The 16,186-nt window shown below is 32.3% G+C and overlaps 1 long non-coding RNA gene and 1 pseudogene across 1 annotated transcript; both read left to right on the top strand.

Moving 5' to 3' along the window:
- The window catches only part of LOC122515838, a 252,365-nt pseudogene that overhangs the window by 220,647 nt on the left and 15,532 nt on the right, over positions 1-16,186 (top strand).
- On the top strand, positions 4,007-4,583 carry LOC122515855. Its single transcript, XR_006303404.1, has 2 exons — positions 4,007-4,436; positions 4,537-4,583. It is a non-coding gene; the product is annotated as an uncharacterized LOC122515855 (long non-coding RNA).

Here is a 16,186-nt window from a genome sequence, read left to right as displayed (position 1 = left end):
TAGGGCGAGACATTACTGCACACACACACACTCACACGTACATATATGTATGTAACATGTTTATGAACATTTTCTTTTTTATTTTTGATATTTTTAAACAAAACTTATCGAGAGAATAAGAGAGAGAGAAATATTATTTTTCGTTGTCATAAAAATTGATCCCCTGTTTACGTTTTAGATTTGCAAACGCGTCAGAAAAATATAAAAGATAATAAATAAATAGAAATAAAAGAGAGAGAGTGCTGCAATAGGGGAGATTAAAATTGTCAAAGAAACGTTTTTTTATATGTTATTTTTAATAACGGTAGGATTTTTAATTATAAAATATTTTTCTCTTTTAACGAGAGAAAATTACATTTGGAAAGAAAGAATATGATTAAAAATATCATTGATAATCTTAAATAGCCATTGATATCGGAATTATATTCGTATGGGATAAATAAATGGAAAAAAAATACAAGAAAATAATACATATTATAATAACAAAATGAAAATACGTCAGTCGCGTTGGTTAAACGTCAAACTTAAAACAACAAATAAAATATATCCTCCAACTTTTCCTCTTGATTTTTACACGCGTGGAAAGAGAAGAAAATAAAAAAAAAAAAAAAAAGGAAAACAAGCCGAATATAACTTCCCTTTACGTCCGCGAAATATTATTTCCTTTCTTTTTTTTTATTCTTTTTTTGTACGTGTGTGTGTGTGTGTGTTTTTTAAATACATTTCGTCGCGAAATAGCTGTAAAATACATTTTCCAATCGTACATTATCAGAGGACACCGCATGGTTTGACAAGTGAATTGGGTACTCGAGCTTTCCCGATCCTTCGTCCAACGAGTGGTCTCGTCGTCGTCATCGTCGTCGTTATTGGTCGACCTAAACCACCCCCTTCCTACCCCCTTAACCCTCCTCAACCCCTTCACTATCACTATACTTCATATTTATATGTATGTATGTCTGCGTATGTATATTATATATATATCTACTGGGTGTACAACCTAACTTTAACACCTGAAATATTTCCTCCCCCTTCCCCCTTCCCCCTGCCCCAGTTTGCATGCATTATTGCACTTACGAGAAGAAGAAAAAATATGATCGTGAATGTGTATAAAATTTCCCAAATGTTAACACTATTCATCCCTTTATCTTGCGTGACATTTTTGTTTTTTTTCTTTTTTTTTAATTTCAATCGAAAAGATATATGGGCTCGTTACTGTTGCATAAATCGTAAAAGATATTTCTTATTTAAATATTATAATAATGTTTTAAGAGATTACATATCATATATTGTAGAGTATATTAAATACGAATTCAACGAGTATCCCACACAATATATATTTTATTAATTTGATAGAAATTATATTATAATGAATAGTTTTATAAAAGAAAAAAACAAACAAACAACACTTATATCATAATATGCATACTTAATTTTTAACATCACCAATTCTTATTACAAATGTTCTCTTATTAAGATATAAAGTATTGTCATTAGAGAACATTTGCTCGTTAAATTAATGAACAAAAAAGTATCAGAGATATTACTTAATTGTATCATTAAAATATGACACCCAGTATATTTCAATTATACCTGTGCACGCAAATATACCAACACGTATGCTCAGAGATGCGTGTATGCATGCAACCGCGTGTTTTAGATGAGAATATTGGTGTAACTATTGTTATGAGTATAGGTGTGTGTGTGTTACTGACGTATTTACAGATGATCCGAGAAACCCATGCACAAATACACATATACACAAACATAACGTACACGTATCGACATATTATATATGCATATGTATATTCATACATAGAAAACAAAATGACAGGAGTAGGATGAGCACGCATAAAGCACTCAACGAGTGCACACGTCAAGCTCGTGTCACGAGTGCTTATAAGTTCCGCATGCGTGACAACCATACACGCAATATCCACTCACCGCCATTATTTTCTCCACCATCGTTGATTTTCCCTTTTCCTCTCGTGCGTTAGTATTACCCCGCGAATATATCACGTTTTTTCTTTATTTTCTTTATTTTTTTTTTGGTTTTTTTCTTTATATATTTATATAGATATATACAAGGTGTCTCACATAACTCTGGTCACGATTTTTCAAGTACCTGCGATAACCCGCAAAAAAAAATACTTTAAACAAAAGTAAATCTGTTTTTGGTTGACTATACATTGCAATTGTACATTGAATATACTTTTAATATTTTTTATACTTATAGCAAGCGGATTTTAATAATTTTTATATTTGACTATACATTGCAATTGTACATTGAATATACTTTTAATATTTTTTATACTTATAGCAAGCGGATTTTAATGATTTTTATATTAAATTAAAGTGTACTCTTTTGTCTACGCGTAGAATACTTTGTCGAGTTATAAATCGATCTGCAAAGGTTCATAAAATGTCAGAGAATGCAATGCTGTAAATCGTGCATCTTTGCAATTTCTTTGAAAACTTTGGGAAAATATTTTTTATACTAAGAGTGAGTGGATTTTAATGATTTTTATATTAAATTAAAGTACACTCTTTTGTCTACGCGTAGAGTATCTTATCGAGTTATAAATCGATTTGCAAACGTTCATAAAATAGCAAAGAAAAGTTGGCAAGTCAGGCATTGTTCGCATTACCTGGTGGTGGAGCCCTCCCCCCGGCAATGCTAATCATATTATTAGATACATCGATGATTTTATTTATTTTTTTCTTTTCTTATCTTTTCTTTTTGATAATAATAATATTAAAATATTAGTTAACATCGATGGGATGGATTTTTATTTGCGCAAGGTTTGCGAACAACAAAATCAGTTGTGTATCAGATTGCAACGAAATTTTATCATAATGGGGAAAAAGCATAAAATTGCTTAATAAAGCAAGTGACGTTACCTTTGTTTTCAGATTCCCGAGTTTCCCATTGCCAGGAATTAACTTTTATTGTTGTTCACAATGTTCACATGTTTATATTTTCCTAGTATAGTCCCTTCAAACGCTGGCGCTACGGGGATATTTCTAAAACCCCTGAAACGTTGTTCTCCCTTTTATATTTTTCTGGCTTTTTTATTTGCAATCAAAATAAGAACAAAAAAAAAAAGCAAAAAGAACCCCTAGTGTTTTTCTCTTTTGTTTTCTCTTTCTCTTTTTTTTTTAAACAATAAAGCTTTGCATTTGCACGTCGTTTTGACGGGAAGGTAGTGGGGAATGGTAAAAATAAATGAAATAAAAAAACGGCGCACGTGCTTTTACGTTTTTGTAAAAAAAAAAAGAAAAAAAAATAGGAAAAGTAAATAAAAAATACTATAAAGTTTTCGATGATTATTAATTTTTACAAATTACAACGGGTTAATTGAAGCTAACGCCAATGGAATGAATAAAAATATTCATTCTCTGTGTATTTTATATATATTATAAAAAAATAAAATACTTTATATATATAATTTGTAACTTGTAATGTAACTTATTACATATATAATACTTCTAATTACTTATACTATATTTAATATTGAACGAATGATTATTTAGCCAACTTAATATATATATTATAATCTAATACCAATAAGAATTACATTATTAAATTTAATAACAATTACGATGATAGGAATAATCGACGTAATTTGTTTTTGTGTCAACACCAGACATTTGATCAATTTTTAATTTCTCCCAAATTCTATTCCTTTTTCTTCTTCTTCTTCTTCTTTCCTCGGATTCAATTATTCATATCCGGCGGTCTGTCTTATTAAAAATGAAAGACAATTTGGCAAAAATCCGTATAAAAGTCAAATCCGATAGATTATTTATCGAATCAAATTTACCATTTCGATTCTATCCTACGAGTATGGCATTTATCTTATAAATAATTTTGATAAAAAGCTTATATCAAGATCAATCATTCAAGATCTATAAATTATTTTCCATTTGAAAGAAAGAAAGAAAAGGAGAAAGAGAATCGAGATCGTTGGTAGAGGACACGTGCGTGAAATAAAAGCAAGAGAAGCAAGGGGGATAGAACGGAGGAGGGTGAAGGGGGAGGGGAGGTGGTAGAAGGAGGTGACAGGAAGGTGCGGCAGAACGCGATCGGTAATGTGATCTCGAGGAAAAGGGTGTAGAAGAAAGGACTGGTATCTATCTATTCCTCTTGTCAGACGTTGCATCGGTTAGCAGCAAACGAAACGTACGTTGCATACATGCATGCATACATACATAGAGATACGTACATAAGTATATATATATATATATATATATATACGTTGATACGTAATACGTCGCGTACGAGTTCTCGCATATTAGTCAGAAGAGCCGCAAGAACGTGTCAGTCGACTCATGAGTATTTACATCTACGTTCTCTTTTCGTAATGGGTCCATGTAGTCCACTGAAATAGGCCCAGACACCCTAAATTGGGAATAGGGAGGGGGAAATTGATCTAAGGGTAAGTATTTTTTTTTTAAATAAAGTTTTTTTTTCTTTATCTCTCTTTGTAGCATTTATTTCTTCTCGTTTGCTAATCTTTCTATATTTTTCTTTCTTAGATAAAAAGCTAATAAAACTGACAAAGATTATTCCTGGCATAAGAAAAGAAGAAAACTGAGAATAAGAAGGGAACACAGAGAAATTTAGTTTCGTAATATTGGACCCATTTCTATCTTCTTTCTAAGGTTTCCTGATACTAGGAGGATAATCATAAGACATTCAATGGATCAACACGCACAATGGATCAACAACATCAGTTTAAGAACAACGTACAATTTTTTTAATTAATTATTATAAATTATATCTTATTTATCTTAAAAATCAGATCAACATTAAAGAAATGTAAAAGAAACTTTCTGTACGAGATTGAAATTTTTAAAATATACTTAAATTAAATCAAATTATTTGTTGAATTATTTATTCCTAACATTAACAATTCCTAATTCCTTTTTCCTAAGAAATGAAGATATTTAAAGAACTGAAAAGTATGATTTAAAAACATAAAAAAAGGATGGCGCGTGCCACTTCCTCGGGCATCATGTGATCCTGTTAGCAATCTCCATTTTCGAGAAAACTTTAAAATTTGGCCGAAAAGCTAATTTTATAACAGGATCACATGATGTGCGAGGAGGTATCTCGATTTCGGACTTTTCCAAGAAATGACGTCATTTCCAAGAATTTCGGACTTTTCCAAGAAATGACGTCATTTCCAAGAATTTCAGATTTTCCAAGAAATGACGTCATTTCCAAGAATTTCTGATGACGTCATTTCTTGGAAAAGTCTGAAATCGAGATACCTCCTCGCACATCATGTGATCCTGTTACAAAATTAAATTTTCGACAAAATTTTAAAGTTTTCTCGACAAAATTTTAAAGTTTCCTCGAAAATTGAGATTGTTAACAGGATCACATGATGTGCGAGGAGGTATCTTAATTTCGGACTTTTCCAAGAAATGACGTCATTTCCAAGAATTTCGGACTTTTCCGAGAAATGACGTCATTTCCAAGAATTTCAGATATTTCCAAGAAATGACGTCATTTCCAAGAATTTCTGATGACGTCATTTCTTGGAAAAGTACGAAATCGAGATACCTCCTCGCACATCATGTGATCCTGTTAACAATCTCAATTTTCGGGAAAACTTTAAAATTTCGTCGAGAAAACTTTGAAATTTTGTCGAAAATTTAATTTTGTAACAGGATCACATGATGTGCGAGGAGGTATCTCGATTTCGGCCTTTTCCAAGAAATGACGTCATTTCCAAGAATTTCGGACTTTTCCAAGAAATGACGTCATTTCCAAGAATTTCGGACTTTTCCGAGAAATGACGTCATTTCCAAGAATTTCAGATTTTTCCAAGAAATGACGTCATTTCCAAGAATTTCTGATGACGTCATTTCTTGGAAAAGTTCGAAATCAAGATACCTCCTCGCACATCATGTGATCCTGTTAACAATCTCAATTTTCGGGAAAACTTTAAAATTTTGTCGAAAATTTAATTTTGTATCAGGATCACATGATGTGCGAGGAGGTATCTCGATTTCGGCCTTTTCCAAGAAATGACGTCATTTCCAAGAATTTCGGACTTTTCCAAGAAATGACGTCATTTCCAAGAATTTCGGACTTTTCCAAGAAATGACGTCATTTCCAAGAATTTCAGATTTTTCCAAGAAATGACGTCATTTCCAAGAATTTCTGATGACGTCATTTCTTGGAAAAGTTCGAAATCAAGATACCTCCTCGCACATCATGTGATCCTGTTAACAATCTCAATTTTCGGGAAAACTTTAAAATTTTGTCGAAAATTTAATTTTGTATCAGGATCACATGATGTGCGAGGAGGTATCTCGATTTCGGCGGACTTTTCCAAGAAAAGTCATTTCCAAGAATGACTTTTCCAAGAAATGACGTAATTTCCAAGAATTTCGGACTTTTCCAAGAAATGACGATTTCCAAGAATTTCATTTCCAAGAATTTCTGATGACGTCATTTCTTGGAAAAGTTCGAAATCGAGATACCTCCTCGCACATCATGTGATCCTGTTAACAATCTCAGTTTTCGGGAAAACTTTAAAATTTCGTCGAGAAAACTTTGAAATTTTGTCGAAAATTTAATTTTGTAACAGGATCACATGATGTGCGAGGAGGTATCTTGATTTCGGACTTTTCCAAGAATGACGTCATTTCCAAGAATTTCGGACTTTTCCGAGAAATGACGTCATTTCCAAGAATTTCGGACTTTTCCAAGAAATGACGTCATTTCCAAGAATTTCAGATTTTTCCAAGAAATGACGTCATTTCCAAGAATTTCTGATGACGTCATTTCTTGGAAAAGTCCGAAATCGAGATACCTCCTCGCACATCATGTGATCCTGTTAACATTCTCAATTTTCGAGGAAACTTTAAAATTTTGTCGAAAATTTAATTTTGTAACAGGATCACATGATGTGCGAGGAAGTGGCACGCGCCATCCTTTTTTTATATTTTTTAAATCATACTTTTCAGTTCTTTAAATGTCTTCATTTCTTAGAAAAAAGGAATTAGGAATTGTTAATGTTAGGAATAAATAATTCAACAAATAATTTGATTTAATTTAAGTATATTTTAAAAATTTCAATCTCGTACAGAAAGTTTCTTTTACATTTTTTTAATGTAGATTTGATTTTTAAGATAAATAAGATATAATTTATAATAATTAATTAAAAAAACACTGTACGTTGTTCTTAAACTGATGTTGTTGATCCATTGTGCGTGTTGATCCACTGAATGTGTCTTATGATTATCCTCCTAGTATCAGGAAACCTTAGAAAGAAGATAGAAATGGGTCCCACATTACGAAACTAAATTTCTCCGTGTTTCCTTCTTATTCTCAGTTCTCTTCTTCTTTTTATGCCAGGAATAATCTTTGTCAGTTTTATTAGCTTTTTACCTAAGAGAGAAAAATATAGAAAGATTAGCAAACGAGAAGAAATAAATGCTACAAAGAGAGATAAAGAGAAAAAAAACTTTATTTAAGAAAAATACTTACAATTAACACCTTACAATTTAGGGTGTCTGGCCCTATTTCAGTGGACTACATGAGGTTGCTTAGAATCCACACTACGTGAAAACTGATGAGAGAAACAGAGATAGAAAGATAGAAATAGATAGAGAGAAGGTATATACATATGTGGAATGTATAGAAGAAAGAGAGAGAGAGAGAGAATATGTATATTTGGAATGTATGTAAGAAAGAAGAGAGAAGGTAGTAGGTGTGAAATTGTATGTAAGAAAGAAAGAGAGAAGGTAGTAGGTGTGAAATTGTATGTAAGAAAGAAAGAGAGAAGGTAGTAGGTGTGAAATTGTATGTAAGAGTATCAGAAAGAGATAGTGAGTATAAAATGCATGTAAAAGAGAGAGAGTGATAGATAGATAGAGATAGTAAGTGTGAAGTGTATGTAAAAAAGAGAGAGAGATAGAGAGAATATGTATATGTGAGAAAACATATGCATGTAGAGAATGTATGTTAGAGACAGAAAGTGTGAGAAAGTGTGAGAGAGTGTGAGTGAGTATTATGCATGTAGAATGTATGTAAAATAACAGTATGTGCATATTTGGAGTACATAGAAGAAAGAGAAGGTGTATGTGTATTTGAAATATATGCAAGAAAGAGATAAGGAGAGAGAGAGAGAGAGAGAGAGAAAGAATATAGGAATACATGTAAAAGATAGAGAACATATGACAACACTCGAAATATTAATTACTAGTAACATCTCGCGTAATATATTTCGTTCGGTTTATCTTAAAAATCAACGTACGTATTATAATATTGTATTAACTGTTTAATTGTTGATACTGATTGTTCACTTTTGTATTATCAACTATGTGTAACATAAGTAATGAATCAGTTTTTCTGTTTTCTTTTTACAATGATTTTTAAAAAAGAAATTTAAGGAAAGTAACATCAAATTAATTGACTTTTTATTGAAGTATCTTTAAATCTGAAACAAGAATAAAAGACGCGATAAGAAAGGTCAGATTGTGACAATACGAAGGTAAAAGATGTTTCCTTTAACTTGGATAACTTTTCAAGATATATACTCACTTACTTACTTACTTACTTACTTACTTATCCTTATCGAAATATCGCAATTTGATAGAAGAAGGATAAAAGATATTACACGAGAAGAAGTAAATGATCGTGCGTAAAAACACACTTACTACGAATCTCTCGTATTACTTTTATCTAGAACCCCCATCCACCCCTTTCTTTTTTATCTTCCTCTCTCACTCTCTCCCTTTTTTTTCTCTCTATTTTTACAAGCGTTACCTAAGCTCGTAAAAATAAAATGAATCGAGCCGAACGAGGGCACAGTTTGACAATGAAGCCCTACGAAACTATCCGGACAAGTAACTTCATACATCAACGTGTATTCTTTCGAAACCTACGAAATGATCGGTCTTGTAATACACTACTGTAGATCACAATCGATTTCAGTCTTTCGTTATAGCAAAATAAAAATAAAAGACAAAAAAAAGAGATAACGACAATAACAAAAAGAAAATAATAACGTAGGAAGAATGAAAAATATGGTTGAAGTTGTGAAAGGTTCAATATAATTTCGTAGAAATATTCTATCGGTCCTATTAACATGCTAACGCGAGAGAAGAAGTGTGTATGTGTGTGTATGCGTGTGTATATGTTGAAAAAGATAGAAAGAGAGAGAGAGAGAAAAGAATTTTTTGTTTCAAATTTCTTTTTTTTATATATAAAATAATGTCCCATCACGTATGAGTGGGTGATTCGAATACTTTATCAAAATAATGTTTGATTTTTTCGACACGATAAAGTAACTTTTGAAATACCTAGTATATATAATAATATAAAATAAATGTGTAGATACATGTGTGTGTGTGTGTGTGTGTGTATTCGTGATCAGCAAGCCGTGATAGGCGTTCCTGCGCGATATTACATACTTTCTACTTTAATTCCATTTTCCGGTGGGGGTGAAGGGGGCAGGAGGAGAAGAGGAGGAGGAGGAGGAGGAGGAGGAGGGTCTCGTGGTAAACAAATTAACAGTCTCTCGAAGCGTAACAACGTTGTAGCTTTGGAAAAGAGTGTACATGGATTCCATTTGCGTTGAAAATTTGCGTTCTCGCGACACGAATATGTAAAAGTACCAATGTAAAATGGGGTGGCAAGAGAAAGAGAGAAATAGAAAGAGAGAGGGAGAAAGAGAATAAATATTTTTACGATAGTTCCGTTCGAAATCGAACACAATAACCTTTCAAATTGTTACGAAAGTTTCAATGTGTTTCAATAAAATTACGATTGAACGAGATTTTACCACCTCCCCCCCTTTCTTCTTTTTTTTTTTTTTTTTTTTAAAGAGAAGGTAGGACGCGGGAGGATGGGTGAGAGAGTGGGGGGGGGTGGAGAGCGAGGGAAAACGGCGAGAAAAATAAACGCAGCTATCTGACTTTTTTATTAAAAGCTCGCGATACAAAACGCGATAAAAATCTTATCGCTTTTTTTCTCCGCCCTGTCATTTCAATGAACGCCATCGATCACGGTTTTAGATTTTTGTTTCCCTTTAATACCCGACACGATATCGCAAATAACGTAATGCACGAAAAAAAGGTGTACGCGTCGTTTGTAAAATTGTTCGTTTCTTTTATTTCCTATTATTTTTTTTCCAAATGTTTCTTTCATCGCGAAATAATATAAATTCGTTTGCCAATCTAAAAGAAATCTTTCATTCGCGTGTATCCTTAAATTATCTAAACATTCATTAATATATAAAATATTTGTTCAATTATTATAATAATCACTGTTAACATAAAAAAAGAAAAAATAATACAATAAAAAGAAAGTATCAAACCAACAAACAAACAAACAAATAGAAAAAAGAGTTGATTTTAATTTTTCACCACTTACTCGCGATTACGTTTGCATCTTTGGCGTATAATTTCAGAATACAAAGAGACAAAAAAATAAATAAGAAAGAAAGAAAGATAAGAAGAGTAATATTTATAAGACAGTTATATATCGTTGATAAAAAAAAAAGCAAATAAGAAAAGAAAAAAAAGAAAACAAGTAAGCCAATCGTTTATCTCTTCTTCTTTCTTCTTGATCTTATTAAAAAGAAGTACTGATCGAAAAGCTCAGCTTGGCACTTATTCCACGATGGAGGTAATCACTTAACGAGTTCTACGTTTCAAGCTCAACAACCCCTGACTCCTTCAGTACAACCCCACCCCCGTTATCCCTCATACTTCATCCCTTATTCACCTCATCCACCCTTTTTTTTCCTTTTCCCTCTCATTCCTTTCGATTCCAGTCGACTCTCTCCAATGTTGTTGACTTTTTTTAACGCATCGGCATCGATTCTGTTTCTTTCCAAGCATTTTGCTTCTCCTTTTACTTTTATTTCCATTTGTAAAATTTCATATTCACCGTATACACTTGAAAACTAATGAAAAGACATTTTAAGATCGAGAAGGGTACCTTACGGGGCCCTTTGATTATTCCTGAACCCTACGTTAAACGTTTAATACATTTATTATTTAAATCCACACATTACTTTTCTTTTTTTATTTATTTTATTTTATTCTCTTTTTTCTTTTTATTTTTTTTTTTATTCTGAACAAACGTGGCTCTTTCAACGAATGTCATCGGTTTTTTTTACCCTCCACTCGGCACTCACCAGAATGAAAATCAAAGGAAAGAGAAAAAAGAGAGAGAAAGAGAAAGAACTTTGATATTTTACACCAATGAAACAATGTACATAGGTATATATATACATATGTACATATGTATTATACTGAAACTCGAGAAAACGAGGAAATCATTTGCTCGATCGTGCGTTTGCTTTTCCGACACCATGTCGTTTGCCATTTTTCTACAATAAAAAAGAAAAAAAAAAGAAAAAGAGTGAAAAAATACTTTCCCTTTCTTTTTTTTGATCTTTTTTTCTCTTTCCCTCTTATTTTTCCTCGAACAAGAGGATCCAATTTTTGTTCAAGACGATCGTCATTTAATCGAGGAAAGTAAGGTGAAGCGGGGGGGGATGGGGGTAGAGGGGTTAGGTACTATGTAAGAATTGTTTGTACGACTCGAAAAGTTCGCTCACATTTTCAACCCTTTTTCTTTTTTCCCTTCTTCGACCTTTCGTTTCTCTTATATGTGTTTTACCTTTAAAAGAGGAGAATAAGATCAAAATGACATAAATTGTTGCAAGAAGGTCGCAGTACCGTTTTCTAGCCTACAGAAAATTTCTTTCCTTCTCTAATATTTTTCTTTTGACCCCTTTTAAAATATATTAATATAGTAATAACAATAATAATAATCTGAATTATATATAAATAAAATAAAAATGATAATTCAACTGAAATACGAAAATATATATATATAATAAAAATATGAATGTTCAAAATATGCACGCGAACTTTTGATTAATCCTAATATCATAAATACAAAAGGATTCCCTTGTATATTTAGTTAGAAAGGGTTAGGTGAACATTAGCAGTGACTAAAGATGCGTTAGGTAACCCTTTCACTCTCCTATTTTCTTCGTGTAGTGTAAGGTATTAGGAACACGACGTGAAAGAGCAAATAAGAGTGAAAGAGAAAGATAGAAAGATAGAAAGATAGAAAGAGAGAGAGAGAGAGAATATGTGAGTATTCGCGGGCTTCAGCGTTACCAGGGAGCTCACCGTAGATTTGTAGCCCTGCAACGAGCACGTTCATCCCCTAAGTCTAACGTCTACTTCGTCTGTTATACGACCAAGTAGGGTTTACTATATATATATATGTATATATTATACATACACATATATATATTTATATAAAATATATATATACACTTATCGTGCGAATACGACGTTGGCCTTCCCAGCCTCAAATCCCATCGTGCTTTTTGAACGTAAAATATGAAAACGCCAAGGGAAAAAGTGTAACATGATGCCACCGCGACACGACCTTCGGGAAAGATCTTCTTCGTGAAAAACAGAACGTGAATAGAAATATAGAAAGATTGTAGTGGAGAAGAAAAACGTGCTGGTGGTGGGAGTAGGGGTTGGTTGGTTGGTTGGTTGGTTGGATGGTTGGTTGGGAGTTAGTTATGTATACGAAAATGTACTTTCAAATACACGGTAGTAGTATCTCTCTCACTATCTATGGAGAGGGGGTGAGTTTCTTTTCTTTACGTAGTAGTAGTAGTAGTAGAATAAGAATAAAAAAGAAGAAGAAGAACACACATCAGTGTCCTTCTTATTTGACTATTTTACTGTTTCTTTCGAAAAGATCAAGAGGAAGAAAAGAGATTGGATAAGGTGAGGGTGAAGGGTGGGGGGATAGAGAATGTGAAATCTTCTTCGAAATAACCGAAAACTTGTACGACCCACCCTCCAACCAACCAACGTTCGAATAAATCCCTCGTTCTGAAACATATCTGTATGTGAAAGAGATAGAAATAGGGGAGATACGATAGGGGAAAGAGGAATCTCGAGTATCTCACAGTTGAAATTCGATTTCACATTCCGCAAACTTTCCGTGTCGCTAGTATGTGTGTGTCCTCCCCCCCTCCTCCCCCCAACCATATCTACCATTACTATACTTTACTTTTACTATCTTCCACTGTTACTACTATTACATACATGTTAGAAATTTCGTACGATTTGACTATGTTGAACTGTGAAACGTGTCGTAAATTAAACTCGCGGTATCTATCCGGACGGTATCTCTCATCGAAACCGTTTCCATGAAAACTTGTTTGTTGTACGTACAAAAGAGGGAATAAATAATTTCTGAGCTCGGTTTTGAAAATGGGGTTACTCGGAGAGGGGGTGGAAAACAGAAGAATAGAATATGGTTGGGGTAGTATGTTAAAATAGAAGTATATATATACAGTAGATATATGTATGCGTTCACTAGTCAACTCACACACCCACACATAGAGTTTTCGAGGGAACAGAACGTTCGTTACGATTCGCAAACATTCGCGAACGTTACTCTCAAAGGGAGCCGCAAGAAATGTAATTAAGTAATCGCTCGTGGAAGTAGGGTAAACAACAAATTTTACTTCCTATCTCTATCTTTCTCTTATTCTATTTATTTATCTTTATGTATATATATATTCATCTTTCTCTCTCTCTCTCTCTCACTCTCTCTCTTTATTCGCAAATGTCCACGAATGTCCATACTCGAAAATACGTTGGATGACGTGAAATAACAAATATTAACAACGGATTATCTCTCAATTTCCCATTTATTTGTTTTGTCCAACCCCTGTTCTCAATGCGATAGGTATTAAACATCAAACAAATTACGGAATTTACTGCCCTCCCCACTTTCCCTCTCCACTCTTTTTCCTTTCTCCTCTTTCATCTCCTACCTTTATGAAGATAACCGTCTCCAGGGATTTTTATATGTGTATTTAGGTATATGACCATTTGGATGATAAAATATTATGAATAGGAAAAATATTATACATATATAAAAGTAATAATAATAAGTAATGAATCGGTCTCTCAATAATGCGAAATTATTTTTGTTATCCTAATTACCAACTCGGATTAAACGTAATAAATGAAATATAATGAAAATTGTATATAATGAATTAATAGATAATATGAATTATTTCTTTTTCCTAATTACAACTCGGATAGGAAACAGGAATATAAAAAAATATATATGTATGTGTAAAATAAAAGAGAAAATAATCGATAAATAGATACAGTTCTTTCTTATCCTAATTACAATTTTAATAAAAATGAGAATTAAAATATGATATATATGAATGAAATAATAGATAATACTAAGTTATTTTCTTATCTTCGTTAAAATATTCGATAAAATGTGGAAAAAATAAACCCAAGAAATAAATGAAAAATAACATGAATTAATTACTGAATAATTCGAGTTGTTACTTGTCTTATCTGCGTGTATATTTAAAAAATAAATGTTTTGTATAATAAACAACTTAAGCGTAGAATTTATAATTACATTAATGTGGCGTGTCGTACTCGATAAACTTTCATTTTAAGGAACTTAACGTGTATTTTTACGCTCACACGTATATTTTACTCGTACACGTATATATGTTATTTACGTTATAATTTATTTCTATAATTTGTTCTCGTCCAGTTTTGATCTGATTTATCCTATTTTGGATATCTTACGTTTAGATGTATCAAATAATTACATGCATGCATATACGTAAATTTTTAAAAATGAAATTTTTTAAATATAATTATTTCCCCTTACTGATTTGTTTTATGAATATTTATCATTAAATAAAATGTCACGCCAACAGTGACCTCACATGTATATATACATATACATACACGTATTCATTTATTCTCACAAAAATCTAATTTGATATTTTTTAACTTCGTATACTTTGATATTACGATTTTGAAATGATCGTTCATGAACGTTTTGATAAACGTATAAATTTAATTTTACATAATTTACATATATTTCATAATACTACTTTCATATACGCGTCCGTTAAATTCCCCAACGGATGTGACGAGGAGTAATAAACAAAATACGAATTTAAAAAGAGTTTGAATATTTTGAATATTTTAAAAAATTATTGTAAAGCTAAAAAGAAACAATTAACAAATTGAGAAATATAAAAATAAGATTTGCTTGAAGATATCGCAATAATTATTAATAAAATGAAGTGTCACGTTGACCTCATAATGCAAAGGATTAATATACAGAGAAAACTATCACTATGTTCTACATACACACACACATATATATTTCAAGAGAAGCAAAGGTTTAAACAGTGTGGAATAGTTTGAAGGAACCTTTACGGCATATAAGGGAAAGGTATGCGTTGGTAACGTGTAATGGGGGGTGGTAGATATAGCAGTACGTTGAAAGACAGCTGAGTAGGGTAGGAAGAGAGTGGGTGGGTGGGGGTTGTTCTCAGAGATGATGAGTAGAAGGAGAAAGGAGGAAGGATTCCATGAGTGCTTTGTACCACCTTCATTTTACAATTAGCGTTAAACGAGAGGATATGAAAACAGTGACGGATCAAGCGGCTACGTGGGCTCCTTAAAATACCAAAAGGGCCCCTTCAAATTCCTCCCTAAGTATTACAATGTATTTTCATTAGGGATTCGAGAAAAAATTATCTTTTTAATAAGTTTATTTAATGTTTCGTGATATTTGTAATATGCATGCATCGATTATTGCAATATAAAGTTTGTTATTAGATTGTCTTTGTATTTTTTTTTTTTTTTAATAATTTACTCGACTCGATCCGTCACTGTTTGAAAATTAATTTAATTAAAAGTTGCCTTTAATGTACTTCAAAAGCGTTGTTATAATTGTAAATTTGATTTGAGGATGTCATCTTGGACACCCCCCCCCGTTCCCCTCTAACTAACCATTCTAAACGTTCTGCCGCAAGGTAAATCGTCTTCAACGTGACATTTTGACAGCAGAAACGTTTCTGTGTTTCAGAGGGACAGTTATACGCTGCGACAGTTGCGGATTTCACTGGAGGTGCGCCCCTTATCCTAAGGGACAAGATACGAACGGAACGATCAGATTTGAATCAATTGAATGGTAATTATTATTATTATTATTAATTTTTTTTTTTTCATTATAATATTTATCCTTCGTTCCAGTTATGGTAGCATATTTTTTGTCTTATTGTTTTTTTGTTTTTTTCATTACTAATTTACAATAACATTTCGAATTTCATTTTTT

The sequence above is a fragment of the Polistes fuscatus genome, unplaced genomic scaffold, assembly GCF_010416935.1.
Source record: "Polistes fuscatus isolate 324 unplaced genomic scaffold, CU_Pfus_HIC Scaffold19, whole genome shotgun sequence".
Lineage (NCBI taxonomy): Eukaryota > Metazoa > Arthropoda > Insecta > Hymenoptera > Vespidae > Polistes > Polistes fuscatus.
This window is presented reverse-complemented; position numbering and strand designations above follow the sequence as displayed.